We start from the raw sequence: 15,842 nt of genomic DNA, 5'->3' as shown, positions 1-15,842 counted from the left end.
ATATATATATATATATATAAAATACTTATGATTAATTCATCAGGTATTTTATTTGATTTATGGTGAGGCAGAAGTAAAGAGTGGCCCCTGGATTAATTTAGCTTCATGCAGGAATAGTGCTATTCCTGCATGGAGCAGATCGTGGCCATGTAGAGCAGCAGCACACCTTGCATATTAATGAAGGTGTGCTGCTGTATGCTCTACATGGACATGAACTGTGTACGAGTGCAATGGGCATGTCTGTGCAGTGCATGGACACTAAACATGCCCCCCTGTACTCAGAAAGTGCAGTACAGCACTTTCTGAGCCATACTGGCATAATATTAGAGCGTCATTCTAATATTATGCCAGTATTTCAGTGTTCGCAGACACTGAAATGTAAAATAAATAATTTCAGTGTCCGCGGACACTGAAATAAAACCGGCAAACAGGAAAGCTATACAGGAGATGTGTCACAGCTTCTGTGACACAGCCCCTGTATTGCTAATGCGCCATATGGCACTTCGGTATTCTGCAGAAGCAGGAAATGTGTGCAAATGCACACTGTACCTCTCAACTGTACAGATTTTCACAGAATGTCCAGATCTAGATCTGTGCCCCCAATTCATGGTTCACAGTCCAGAACATGATGGTGATCTGGCAAATTAGTGTAAAAGCATTAACAGTGAAGTGGAAAATAATGAGAGACATTTGAGTTCCAGACATCATACCCTTCAGAAAAATCATGCTACATCAAAGCCTGTTAGTCTATCAACTTTCTAAGTTTTCCAAAACACAAAAACAAAACCGAAAATCCAAGAACAACCACTGGAACCACAACACTTATATCAACACCGGTTTATTAAAGTAAAGTGCTTTTCGTCTCCACAGTAGTAGACCTCCTCAGACAAATATACAAATTTCTTTCATTTAAATACAATCACCTGACTCTAATTAAAAACATAAAGCCTATCACCATCTATCTACATAGATTTAAAGAAAAAGAAAGAGAAAGTTTGCTGTCATCTATCTTATTAAAAGATAGACTCATATACCCCTCCAGGTTTAAATGAACTAACTTCAATCGTGTGTATTTTGAAGCTGAAAAGCCTAATACATTAAGAGAACATTTTAATTTAAAAATTTTTACCACAGTTAAAATGTTGTTCCTTAAGCACAAACTCATGTAGTTTATGTTACGCTTATATACAATTTTTAACTTGTATCAACATTTATAAGTGTGGTTATTTGTTTATTTTAATAAGATAGATGACAGCGGACTTTTTCTTTTTCTTTAAATCTATGTATGGATTTGTATTTTGATTTGTGCTTAGTGATGTCATGTAAAAGAACATGGTGATAGGCTTTATGTTTTTAATTAGAGTCAGCTGATTGTATTTAAATGAAAGAAATTTGTATGTTATTTGTCTGAGGAAGTCTACTACTGTGGAGACGAAAAGCGCTTTACTTTAATAAACCGGTGTTGATATATGTGTTGTGGTTCCAGTGGTCGTTCTTGGATTTTCAACTTTCTAAGTTTGTAAGAGCAATACACAGATAATGGTGCAGAAAGCAATGTGCAACCCCCTACAGTAAATAAAAATAAAACACATCTATAATTTTATTTCTGTCCGCAATAAAGTTTAAGTGTAGCTGAGCGAGAGTGCATGTCATGCAGCTATGCTCAGCCTAGCTTACACATCCCAATGACCTAAATAGAAATATACAGCCAAAGCAGTGTAAAGTGAAGTAATGAAATGGTTAGAGCTTTCACTTAATAAGCAGGCAGTTGTGGTTTGATTCCCAATTCAGTCCATTCCTTTTTATCTGTTAAAAAAGTATGAAAATATATTTTGTTATCAGTAGGTAGTGAATAATATATATATATATATATATATATATATATATATATATATATATATATGTTAATCAGGGTAGTGTAGCAGGTCCAAATGTGAGGTGTCAGTGTAGTACACATGTGAAACCCCATATAAACACGAGTGTCCCATACAGCATACCCACAAAAGAATGTATTGTAATGGAAGCACATAGGGGGATGTAATGGAAGGTAAACATACGTATCATAATATGTCATTTATAAGGAATCAACCCAACAATGCTGATAGTCTGTAAAAGGAAAGCTGAACAATGCTAACTTGTGCTCAGCTATGCTTTGCTAGAATAAGCATTGCTTATACATAAATTCTAAGCAAGAACTAGTATAGCTAAGTGGATTTGCACTCTGGTAAGCAGTGCATAGCATCTACCCCTCTAAGCAGTGCTCAAACCAGCTAAGCAGGTTTGCCCAGTTTTTAGCTTAGCTTAGCATATTCAAAACGATCCAATCACAGCAAAGGGAGGGATATTAGCTGTATTTAAACCTTGCAGGTGGGAATACAGCTCATAACCAGTTGTAGCTCCCCACTGTAGGCAGTGCTGGCTGATGGAGAGGGTATGCGCTTTTGGGCACAGCACTAGGGCATACAGGAGTCCAAGGTCATGGCACCAGACCCCAGCATGTTTGGGACCCACCCCAGGACCTCCTTGTCCGCTGGTCCTGCACCACCTTTGGGTAGAACCATCTTAAGGGATGGAGGTCATCCACCCCAGGCATGAGCATGGACAAGATCCTCTCACCCAAAGCCAGGTCTGGGGTCTGCTGAGTAGCAGCTCTACAAAGAATTGGGAGGTCTGCTATGCCAGCCTGAGGGCCACATGGTGAATTTAGAGGGTCAGCTTGCCCCTCCTGCTCAGCCCCCAGCACAGCCACCTTTGGCCTGTGAAGGTGCAGTGGTGACTGCCCATGGGTGTTGACCTCAGTCCCACTGTATCCATTTGGGGGCGTGTGTGCTTCTGATTACCAAACAACCCTCCCTGTCCAAGGTGTTTACCCCACATGTGTCATATGCTGCCCCTGTATGCTGTCTTGTCTGTATTGTCTGTCTTCCTACACAACCTACCTCCCCAAATATACCTGCTATCCTTCCCCAACATCCCACTCTCACCTTAGAAAAAAAAAATGGGGAATCTGTTCCCCCCCAAAAATGTCGTCCCATACATAGCTGTCCATTTCGCACATGTATCCACTGAACATATGTAATCTGGTCTAATTGGCTTCCCAACACATTATTGTTGTCCTCTCCCCTCTTTCAGGGTTTGAGTGTCCAAATTTACCTCCAAATTCAGTATATATGCACATCTGTTGCTGTAGAAGAAATGGAAAGCTATGAACCTTCCCTACACCCATCCTGCACATTCCTAGCTATCTTTCATATTGTTTTTCCCTCTTCATGCCCCCTTTTTCACCACTGTCTTATCACCATTTTTTCTTTTCTTTTAAAGAAATTAGAGTGGGGGTAAGTGGGAGTAAGCAGAAGTAAGCGGGCGTAATCCTATTTCTGCAGTGCTAAGCGATGCCAACACAGATTAAGCACTTTTAAGGCTGCCTGTCAGCATAGTTAACCATAGTTTAGCATTGCTTACCGCCATGCAAACCTGTGCAAACCCACTTACAACTGCTTAAAATGCCTTAATCACTCTGTATCCAACAGCCCTTGTTTGTCCCAGCAACAAAACAATCAGCCTTTGCAAGTCTTGAACCCAGGACACTGCACACTACATGCACAGCAATTTACCACTAAACCATCGGAGCTGTAGGTATGTTGGATGTTTATTCAAATATATCATTCAGTAGAGTCATTCGACAGTAGGGAAAAGGTTTGTTAAAATTAGTCAAGTTTTGTACACACACACACTCACACACACACACACACACACACACACACACACACACACACACACACACATGCGCGTGCACACACACACACACACACACACACACACACACACACACACACACACACACACACACACACACACACACACACACACTTTTACATTTGTCAGGGCTGTGATGACAACTCCTACCCATATATTTGTTGCTACTACATTGTTATTTATTTATTGGACATGCCACAGAGGTTATGGGGTGATACTTGTCCTATGGTACTACTAAGGAGAAGGACATCACTAAGCGGCAGTAAGCAGAGGTATGTCATCACTGTGTACCCAACAGCCCTTGTTCTGCCCAGCAACAAAATGATCAACCATGCCAGTTCTTGAACCCTGGACACTGTACATTAGAGTCAGGAAACATACCACTACACCATCTGAACTGCAGGAATCAGTCTGCTCATGTAACATTATTGAAAAAGCCAGTAGTCCAAGGTCTTGGACCCAGGAACTTGTACACTCACGTCAAAGAACATACCACTACACCATCTGAGCTGTAGGAATTACTCTTGTTTTTGAAAACATATTATGCAATAGAGGCATACAACAACAGTGAGAAAGCTCTGGGGAAACATTCATGTGTTGTATATAGACATATATATCTATGTCTCTCTTCCTCTCTCTTTATATATATATATATATATATATATATATATATATATACCCATATATGTACACACACACACACACACACACATATATATGTGCGTGTGTGTGTGTGTGTGTGTGTGTGTGTGTGTGTGTGTGTGTGTGTGTGTGTGTGGTTATATAACATGCAGTGCAGCCATACCTCAGAACCATACCTATCAACCTGTTAGTGCAACACTAATGAACAAATGGTGTACAAAGGGTGGAAATTGGGTCACATATAGGGACATAATCAGAATATTGCTGTAATAGCTGAACAGTTATACAGCAACAGGGTGTGTATCAGCAGACCCATATGAATCTTATGAGGATGGGAACTCACATGTATGTCATTATTCACTGACATAAATCCTTGGATCATAATAGTATTTCCCAAACACAGGGAAACTGTGGAATGGAAACAAAGTATGGGCCAAACACATGGATAGTCTGCAAACAGCCTGGCAGTGGAGAGGTATGCTCACAACCCTTTAGTGTAATGATTCTGGAACAAGCCAGAGAAAGTGGGGGGACAAAGGCATGTGAATAGAGACATAACCACATAACGTGAGTAGATAAATTGAGAAGGTTGTTGTAATAACACTATTACTGCTAACATATATTAACAGAAATATCACCCTAGTGCATTTTTTATGCAATGTCCTGAAGACAAAATTACCACCATGACAGATACAAGCAAGCATAATCTGAGGATTATGCAACTCAATGCTACAGGTCTAAATCTCAACATGTACTGTCTCAAACCACTCCTTAACATGGACAACATTGACATATATGCGGTAACAGAGGCCTGGTTCAAGCCTCCAGAGAACACCTCTCTGCTAACAGGCTATACCTCATACCACACTTTTTTATGTGGTGCATACAGATTGTGGTTTTCCAGCTGTGGCATTTGTAACACTGCTGGCCAGACATGGCATTGTCAGTCAGGCAGGGATTGCCTGTAAGTAGCCTAGATGTGACTTGGAACACTTGGAGGTTTGGGCCTCTGTCCATATCAGACATGCATAGGGACCTACATGTGAGGTACACTTGTAGCCTACCCAGTTGTTGAAGGTGTCTAGTGAGTTACATGGCTAATGGGCTATTGTACCTGCTGATTGGCCTAATGAGTGTGGAGTAGAGGGAGACATTGACCTCTTTATTCCTGGATGATACACCCTTAGTTATGCAATGTGCCACATGGAAGGACTTTCTGTCTACAGTGGCAATGTGGTGGTCAGAAGAGAGTTTGCTGTCAAGCTGTGTTCACAGTCTTCCTATCAGGACATCTGTGTCCATTGGACTACCATCGATGTGGTCACTTGTGGACAACACATTGATTCAACAGGTGATTGAGACACATTTCTTAACATTGTCACTAAGGCCAGTGTTTTGACGACAGTTGGAAGTGTCAGTGGTGACTTCATGCAGGATGTACACATGTTCTGGGGATGTAAACATAGCCCCCAATTAACAATTGTCTGCAAACATTTTTAGCCGCTGGATGTCAGAGGCACAAATAACAAACAAGAGTGGACCTAGGACAAGATCCTGTGTTACTCCACTCATGACTGTTTGGTAGTCTGACATGCAGTCTGCTGCTTTCACACTGTGGGTTCCATCCGGGAGCCAGTTTGCAGACCACTTAGTAACACAGGGATTAGTGAGTAGATGAGTGTGTTTGACTGTGATGCCTGAGTGTGGAATGGTATCACAGGACTACAAGGGCCACATATCTTGTTTTATACTCCATGCTGTTACATAGCTATTTCACATGACAAACAGATTATAGGACTGCAGAGTGTCCACAGCTACCACAACAGGGGGCCCTGTACAGTGGTCATTTGGTAGTGTACTGGGTGAACCACACAAAAGTGTAACAAAACCCACCCCCCAATGGATATGGATCACAATGTTAACGACACAACCACAGACACACATACCCATCAGGGATGAGATTCAAACCCCTACCTATCTAGTTATTGTTACTGCAGTGTTATGCATTTATCAGACACGCCATGGAGCTTATATGTTTGAGAGAGGTCCAAGGATATCTTTAAAGGTGAGTGACATCAGCAGCAGTGCTAAAGGAGAGGAAAGGGAAGTCTAGTAAGTGAGAATTGCCTCAAAATAATGTCTATACAAACACACACACTCTCACACAAACAATTTACATTTGCCTGGACTGAGATTAGAACTCCTACCTAAGTAGAGGAGTGCATCGGGAATAGGATACACAGTTATCACAAGTGCCATGGGGCTAATAGGTCTGAAGGCTGCTCTAAGTGATCTTTCAAGGTGACTGACATCAGCAGGAGTGCTAAAGTAGGGCAATGGAAACTATACTGAGTGTGAATGGGCCCAAAATCTTTAACCTACAAAAAAAAATATATATATATGTATGTATATATATATATATATATATATATATATATATATATATATATATATACACACACACACACACACACACACACACACACACACACACACACACACACTTAGCAGAAATCATATTAGAACCCCTATCTATGTAGTTATTGGTATTATGGTGTTATGAAGTTACCACGCACACCACAGAGCTTATAGGTTGGAGAGTCTCCCAAGGTACCCACATATGGTGCATAGCATCAACCGCACATGTATAGTATGTCAATGTTAGTTGTACGGGGTGAGATTGGCCTCCAACTTGTTTCTGCTGGATGTGTACACACTCACAAACACTTTTATACACACTAATGCATGCACACACATTTGACAGTACTGGGATCCATAGCTGCAATGCTACATAGCTGTGTACTAGGCAGATGGCCATGGAGCCTTTACATGGTAAGCCATGGGACTACCCTGGTAGCATGGGACCTGACAATACTATTCAGTGTGCCTACTGAGTATAGTCACTGGGGTGGTCACCAGGGTGGTTATCCTATTCCCGATACACTCCTCCAGATTTCTGTTGGAGATGTCCAGTGATATGGTCTGCTTGACATGTATGTAGCATCTAGTCTGTAGCATGGCCAGTGTTTGTGTTGTGAACCTACCCCTCCAGCATGCACTGTTGATTGTGTTAATGGGGTTGATGTCTCTGGGTCATGGGGTGTAGACAGATTGGTTTCCTCAGATGTTGCATTCATGACAGAGTTGGGTCGGACATGGCTGTGTAAGTCAGGCAGAGATTGCACCTACATAGCCAATATGGGATAGTGATTATTTGCAGTTATTGGAGTCTGTCCATATAGGGCAGCTATCGGAATCACAGGCGAAGCAAAACTGGTGAATAACAAACAACGGCTAAGACACCTTGCTCCAGCACAAAAGAAACGATCTTACAGTTGTTGAAAAGCTTCGAATAGCAAAACACTGGTATATAAACTTAACGCAACTTTATTGTTAAAGCGTTTTCGCCGTGTACACTGACACAGCTTCTTCAGAGAAACAAAACACTTCTCTGAAGAAGCTGTGTCAGTGTACACGGCGAAAACGCTTTAATAATAAAGTTGCGTTAAGTTTATATACCAGTGTTTTGCTATTCAAAGCTTTTCAACAACTGTAAGATCGTTTCTTTTGTGCTGGAGCAAGGTGTCTTAGCCGTTTTTTGTTATTCATATAGGGCAGCTATGTAATCCCTAATATCCTCCTTGTGAGGTATATTTGCAGCCTCTCCTATTGTTGCAGGTATCCAGTGGGGTACCTGACCAATGGGCCATAGCACACATTGACTGGCCTAATGAGCTGAGAGTACTGGGAAACACTGTCCTTTTACATCCTGGATCCAACACCCTTGGTCAGAGGAGGTGACACGTGGAGGGACTTTTTGAAGACAGTGGTACTGTGGTGGTCAACAGAGAGCTGACTGTCAACCTGTGTTCCCAGTTCTTATAGGTTCATAGGTTCATAGGTTCATACTAGGCTATCTGCCCTAGGGCATTTATAAGCCTAGCCAGAATGTGTTTGGCTTTCGCCACCCATTTTAAATTTATTTTGCTATGCCCTTTTTCGAGGTTAGTATACTGTGCCTCTGTCTAACAGTGACACAGAAGTGATACCCGGGGTAAACCTACGATTTCCCATCCACTCATCAAGATTCCTCTTGAAGAGAGTCAATGAGGGACTCTGCCTAACCTGGACTGGGATTTTATTCCAGAGTGAAGGGAGCCTCTGGGTTATGAATCTGTCCCTCCAGCATGTCCTATTTATTTCAGTGCTGAGGTTCAAGTCTCTCGGCGTGGCTCGATGGGATTTGGATTTTCTGAGGTGCAGCATGTCCATTAATTCCGGGTTGGACATGGCTTTATACGTCAGGCACAGATCGTCTCTGAACAGGCGGTATGCCACTGAGTAGAGCTGGAGTTTCTTTAACCGGGCAGCATATGGCATCTGTTTGAGCCCTTTGATCCTCTTGGTGAGGTACTTTTGGGGTCTTTCCAGTTGCTGCAGGTGTCTGGTAAGGTACATCCCAAAAGGGGCATTGTACTCAATTATGGGCCTGATGAGGGATGAGTAAAGAGGCACGATGACCTCCCCTGATCTAGATGTGAATCCCTTCATGATTAGGTGGGCTATATAAAATGTTTTTCTAACCACTTTGGCCACGTGGTTGTCAAATGAGAGATTGCTATCAACTTGGGTCCCCAGGTCCCTAATTACTTCTTCTGTACTTAATGGATTACCACCTATGTGGTAATTTGTGGGCACTTTGTTTTTGCCAAAGGGGATGACTATACACATTTTGGCATTTAGCTTGAGGCCATGGCTCTGGCACCAATTGTCTGTTTCTATGAGGCCCTTTTGGAGGATGCTTGTGTCGGCTGGAGAGTCGATTATGGCGCCCAGTTTGCAGTCATCTACGAACTTGGTCAGCCACAGTCCTTCCGTGTTGGCCTGTACCTCCGAGAAATTTATACCGAACAAGAGAGGTCCCAGGACTGAGCCTTGTGGGACACCACTTGTAACTGGTTTGGAGTCTGACATGGCTCCAGCAATTCTAACCATGTGGGTTCTGTCCTTGAGCCAGTTTGCAATCCATCTAGTGACATAGGGGTTTATATTTAAGCTGGTGAGCTTATCTATAATGCCCGAGTGGGGTATTGTATCGAAGGCTTTTGCGAGGTCCAGGTAGGCTGTGTGGACCACCTTCCCCTCGTCAATGGCCTTGGTGACTGTTTCAAAGAAATCAACCAGGTTTAAGAGGCAGGATCTGCCCTTAACAAAGCCAAACTGGGTAGAATCCAGTGTTTGTAGGCCCCCAATATCTTTATTTATGAGGTCCATGATGATCCTTTCCATAGCTTTGCAGACCAAGCTAGTCAGGCTTATGGGGCGATAGTTTCCAGGATCCGTTGAGGCACCACCTTTATGGAGAGGGACCACTGTTGCTGTTCGCCACTCTTTGGGCACATATCCTGTAGTAAGGCTGAGATTGAACAGTAGTTTACACCAGTGTTCAGTGGTCTACCATCAACATATTACTTTATGGGAACCATGTTGTACCCAAGGGGGGGTGGCCGCACATAATCTGGCATTGAGCTAATGTCCAGGGTTCTGACAACAGTCATAGGTCTCAGATTTTGCATGATGCCAACATCACATGGGTGAGTAATGATAGCACCCACCTTACAGTTGTCTGCGAACATTGCCAACCAGGGTGCTTTTGTGTTGGCCTGCACCTCAGAGGTGTAGACCACAACCATGAGAGGAACCAGGTCCACACCATGTGGGACTCAACTCATGTCTGGTCAGCAGTTTGACATGGGGTCCACTGCATTCACACTGTGGGTTCTATCTGTGAACCAGTTTGCAGGCTACCTACTGATATGTGGGTAGATACCTACCTGGGTGTGTTTGTGTATGATTCCAGAGTGGGGAGAGGTATCCCAGGATTAGATGTGCTGCCTATCTTGTCATATATTCCATACTGTCACATAGTCATTGCACATGGCACAACACTTTTAGGGCTGCAGATTGTCTACACCTACCTCTACAGTGGTTGACAATTGTTGGCCTTGTAATATGGAAGTTGGGATGTACACTGGGTGGGCAATATAATAAATTAGCAAATTTCACCCCCATGGTTCCTCTTCTTACACAAACATGCCACCACCCACACAGAATACTGTTATCTCACAGTCACCCACACTTGTGCCAGCATTGAGATTAGAACACCTAGCTATCTAGTTATCACTACTACAGTGTTATGCATTTATTGCACGTGCCTCAGAGCTTATAGGTAGAAAGCATCCATACATACTTCCAAGGTGAGTGGCATCAGAAGCCCTTGTAAAATATAATACTTTGAAATATACTGGCAGTGGATGGACACAAAATACTTTCACCTACAGATATACACACACTCATACAAACAGGCATATGTTTCAAATTGCCAAGACGGGGATTAGAACCCTGCCTGACTAGTTTGCTGCACTATAGTAATATGCAGCTATTGCATGCGCCACAGAGGTTACAGGGCTGTGAGCTGGCCAAAGGGATCTTTCACAGTGACTGACATCTGCAGGACTGCTAAAGTAGATCAATGGGAAGTGTACTGAGTGTGAATGGGCCCAAATGCTTTAACCTACAAACCCATAAAAACACACACACACACACACACACACACACACACACACACACACACACACACACACACACACACACACACACACACACACACACACACACACACACACACACACACACACACACACACACACACACACACACACAAACATACTTAGACATTTACAAGGACTGAGATTAGTACTCCTACCTAACTAGTTATTTATACCAGAGTGTTACACAGTTATCAGATTCACCACAAAGCTTACAGGGCTGTGAGTTGGCCAAAGGGACCTTCCAGGGTGACTGACATCTGCAGGACTGGTAAAGTAGATCAATGGGAAGTGTAATGTGTGTGTGAATGAGCCCAAAAGCTTTAACCCACAAACACATATATACATACACACACTTTGACATTTGCAAAGACTGAGATTAGAACTCCTACCTAACTAGTTATTTATACCAAAGTGTTACAGAGTTATTGCATGCACCACAGAGCTTACAGAGCTATGAGCTGGCCAAAGGGATCTTTCAGGGTGACTGACATCTGCAGGACTGCTAAAGTAGATCAATGGGAAATGTCCTGAGTGTGAATGGGCACAAAATCTTTGACCTATAAACACGCACATTTTTATATTTGGCAGGACTGGAATTACAACTCCTATCTAACTAGTTTGCTGCACTATAGTAATACACAGTTATCTCACATGCCACAGAGCTTACAGGGCTGTGAGCTGACCAAAGGGATCTTTCAGGGTGACTGACATCTGCAGGACTGCTAAAGTAGATCAATGGGAAATGTCCTGAGTGTGAATGGGCCCAAAAGCTTTAAGCTACAAACACATATATACATACATGCACACACACTCTTTCACATTTGCAAGGACTAAGAAAGGAACCCCTAACTAACTAGTTATATTTTTGCTAGAGTGTTATGCAGTTATCACTTGTGCCACAGAGGTTATAGAGTTCAGGGTTGCCACAAGATACATTTAAAGTGACTGGCATCTGCAGGACTGCTAAGGTTGGGCAATGGGATGTGTAATGGGTGGTAAAAGCCTATTTCTGAGATCTTACAGACACTTCTGTAAGTGTAGGAGCATGCCCAGTGTGACCTTCTATAGTACATGTGGGACTCCATTCCAGAGACTGTTGTACTCCAGTCCAGGGATTTTTGTGCTACAGCCATACATCTCTGCCTGTTAGCACATGATATCTGTGGACAGCCCTATTTCAATGAGGGAACTTTAGGCCATACATAGGGTGATTTGTGACTATTTCTCTTATTACTGTATGGGGTGCTAGAGTTAGAGAGTTTGTTTTTGCATACATTTTATCTGCCATATTTGATGTTTGACACTGTATTTCTTGTTTCAGTACCTCCAGACATACCTCCTCAGATCATCACAGTGATTTACCAGAAGAATATAGCCTGGATGATGCACAAGCAATTATTATGGGCCAAATGCTAGGCATTATTGCACAATCCAGCCTGTTGAGATGTGCAGCTACAGACAATTGACTGCTGATACTGTGGAAATGGTCAAGCACCTTGTTGATATACTAGGATGTGGGGATCTGTGTGCATTTCTGTTTTGGCATGGCTTGCTTACCAGTCCATGGTTGAGTATTATGAGTCAGGCAGGATCAGGGTGACAGGTGGGCTCCAAATTGATTTGTAGAGGGCAAGATATGTGTTGGGCGTGGCAGAGTCAGATATGATGGCCTGTCACTAACTCCAGTTTTCATAAGGGTGGTGTGAAGGGTTGCCCACATTGTGTATCTCAGACTGTTTGACCAGACTGGAGGTGTGTGTCTGTCTCACATATATGTATACCCCACATCATTTGGCTTGGCCACCCACATTTTGGAGTCATGTGGTTGCATGGGATGAGTGATCAGGGAAGGCTTGTTGTGTTTTTCCCCATGGCTGTGGGACAGGTTTCTGTGGGTGCAGACATGTCACCATCTTCCAGGGCTGGGACTCCCTGCAATAGGTGCATTCCAGTGTTTAGACTCCTAGCCATACCTCTCAACTGTAGAGGGTTTCACTTGAATGTGCAGATTCATGGCTCATATATATGGTCAGTTACCCAAGCAAGTGTGGTTTTCAAGCTAGTGTTTTGCAACTCACTCAGGATTGGAGTCACATATTATTCTCCATGAAACTGCAGTTTCTGACTTCATACCCTTCAGACATTCCATGGTATTAAAACACTTTTTCACTATATCAGCTTTGTTACATCATTATTGCAGGTTTTCCCCTGTGTCCTTCTCTTTGGACCCTTATCAGCCCATTATTTGTGGTTTTGTCCAGATATCTGGGTCTCTGAGTTTGGGAGGTATGCTCCTAGCATTTAGCAGCATGGCCTTTCCTTCCATTTTGTTGTCTATGTTATGCTGGTGTTATGGACCCCATGACACTCCCTAACTGGGCACTGTGGGTGAAGCATAGGCCTTTGGCAGAGGCCTGTAGGCCAGGTGTGTCATATGCAGCCCATCTGTATCAAGGCAGTGCATTCTGATGAGGATATGTTCTCAGGCTACAGGGCAGAGGACACCCCTGGGATGGCACCAGTATGTGGACTGAGCATTACTGACACTTGCCTTCTGTTTGTATTGAGCCATCACTCTGGATGACAGCTGTGTGCTGCTTACAGCTAGGGACATGTTACTGCATTTCTATGGGACTGTGCGGGGGCACACCTATACACACTACACATTTGCAGAAGCTGTGCTGATATTTGCTTAACATTTTGGTCACATTTAGCATAGTGGTGTGCCCTATCTTTGAGACTACAGGCATAACAGTATCAACCACAGGTCAGATTGTTCTGCTATACACATGTTTAGGTTTGGACTTCTTAGCTTTCAGAGCCATGCTGCCACTGCCAGAGCTCCTGTGATATCACAGTTGTAAGTCTGTAGGTGGGGATTTCATGGATGTCACCATTTGGTGTCTTTTGCCACACATTTCCATATGGTTTTCTACAGCTGATCTGCTGGGTGAGGCTTGAGTTGAGTGTGGGACCCCCACTTTGACATCCATGCATGTGACTTATGACCCCCCAGTTATTTGGCTCAACACATATATTGCAGTTGCATTTCTAATCTACAGTGGTACTGTATAGTGTGGGTATGCCAGTACTGGGCATACACTTCCTGCTGTCCCACATACCGTTCAGTTGTCTGGTGCTATCCCAGTAAGCCACCCCAGTCCCTTGCATGCTTGCAGCTATACCATAGATATGCTATCAGAACATTCTACTCCATTCATTCATTGTTAAGAATACTGACTTACCTTGTGCCTGAGGCAGTTGTGAGGATGATGCATGAGGGCTGACTATGTCGGATGCATGCAGTACACTGCTTATACATGGTAGGGTATAAGTGGTGTGATGTTTGGCATCCATTTTACTATGTGTGTGAGTCGGAGAGAGATATCAGTCCCTAGGTCCCTACAGTGTCAGTGTATGTGCTATGCGTTGCCTCTTTGCCAAGACCAGAGCATACTGGGCATGCCTCCGTCTGCCTACAGGGGCAGCCTCAGGATGTTCCTCCTCTGAATCACTCTGTGCCTGTGGAGGCCTTGGCAATGTTCGGGGGCTGTGTGGCCCTTCTCCATTTTGTTCCTGCTGCAGCTGTTTCCGCAGGATCATATTGAGTAGCATGGCACATTCTATGACCATGTGTGCACATGTGGCTGGAGAGTACTGCAAGGCACCGCTGGATATGTCAAGGCAGCAGAACCATGACTTGAGCAACCCAAACACATGCTGGATAATGATCCTGGTTTGTGTGTGTGCCTCATTATGGCATTCTTGTGTGGGTGTGTGTGCATTTCTGATGGGTGTCATCATACACAGCTCCAGTGCGTAGCCAGCATCCCCCACTAAATGAACATACATGATGTCCCCCCTGGCAAACCACTGATACAGCTGTGAGGAATACCAGATGTGGGAGTTGTGATAGCTTCCAGGGCAAGCAGCACACACATTCATAATAATACCCTGGGCAGCACACACTGCCTGGCAGTTAATGGAGTGGACCCCCTTGAGGTTTATGTAGACCCTACCCCAGTCACCAGGTGGTAATTTGATGTGGATGTGCGTGCAGTCTACCTCCGGGTAGTCTGCTACATGGTGGAAGAGACGCATATTGCCAGTCAGTTCCTCATGGGTGCTGGGGAATATAATGTGCTCCACAGCATGAGTTTGCATGGCATCCAGGAACTGGTGGAGTATCCTGGATGCAGATGCCTGTGAGACCCCCATGATATCCCCAGTTGCTCTTTGGAAAGTACCTGTTGCTAGTATTCTTAGAGCTACACATACCTTGATATCCACTGGGATGGGTTCCCCTCTGTTTGTTCTAGATGTGAGGCGAGGCTGGCATAGCTCCAGAATTTCTGCAGTATGTCTCTGTCCACCCTGTAGCGCTCTACTATCTCCAGATCATGAAGTCCCTGGTAGGTTACCCTGGGCCTGAACATGCTCCTCCTCCTAAGTCTGGAGTGGTTGTCAGCATTCTCCTCTTCACCACCTACAGTCTCTTGCACATACTGATGTATAAGAGCAACAACAGCCCCTAACATTTTGTTAGTTTTGTCAGGTAAAATTTCCCCATCTGTGTACACCGGTGGTGTAGAGTTTGTGGGAAAAAACAGACTAAAATGTGATTGCATAGTTTATAGTGGTGTGTTGCAAATACTGCCTGTGTGATTGGCTGAGTATGATACATTCCACCTACCAGCTCTAGTACTTGTATTTGAGTGCCTCTATTCTGCTATTTCCCTTTTTTTTCTTGTCCCACTTGCCATTTTCTGTATTTTTTTATTTTTGAGGTTTAAATCTCGGTGCGCACCACGCACACCCATTTAGGCAAGGTAA

The sequence above is a fragment of the Protopterus annectens genome, chromosome 11.part0 (genome assembly GCF_019279795.1).
Source record: "Protopterus annectens isolate FY-2018-M chromosome 11.part0, PAN1.0, whole genome shotgun sequence".
NCBI lineage: Eukaryota > Metazoa > Chordata > Ceratodontiformes > Protopteridae > Protopterus > Protopterus annectens.
The sequence above is the reverse complement of the archived record's forward strand: the minus strand, read 5'-3'. Positions refer to the sequence as shown.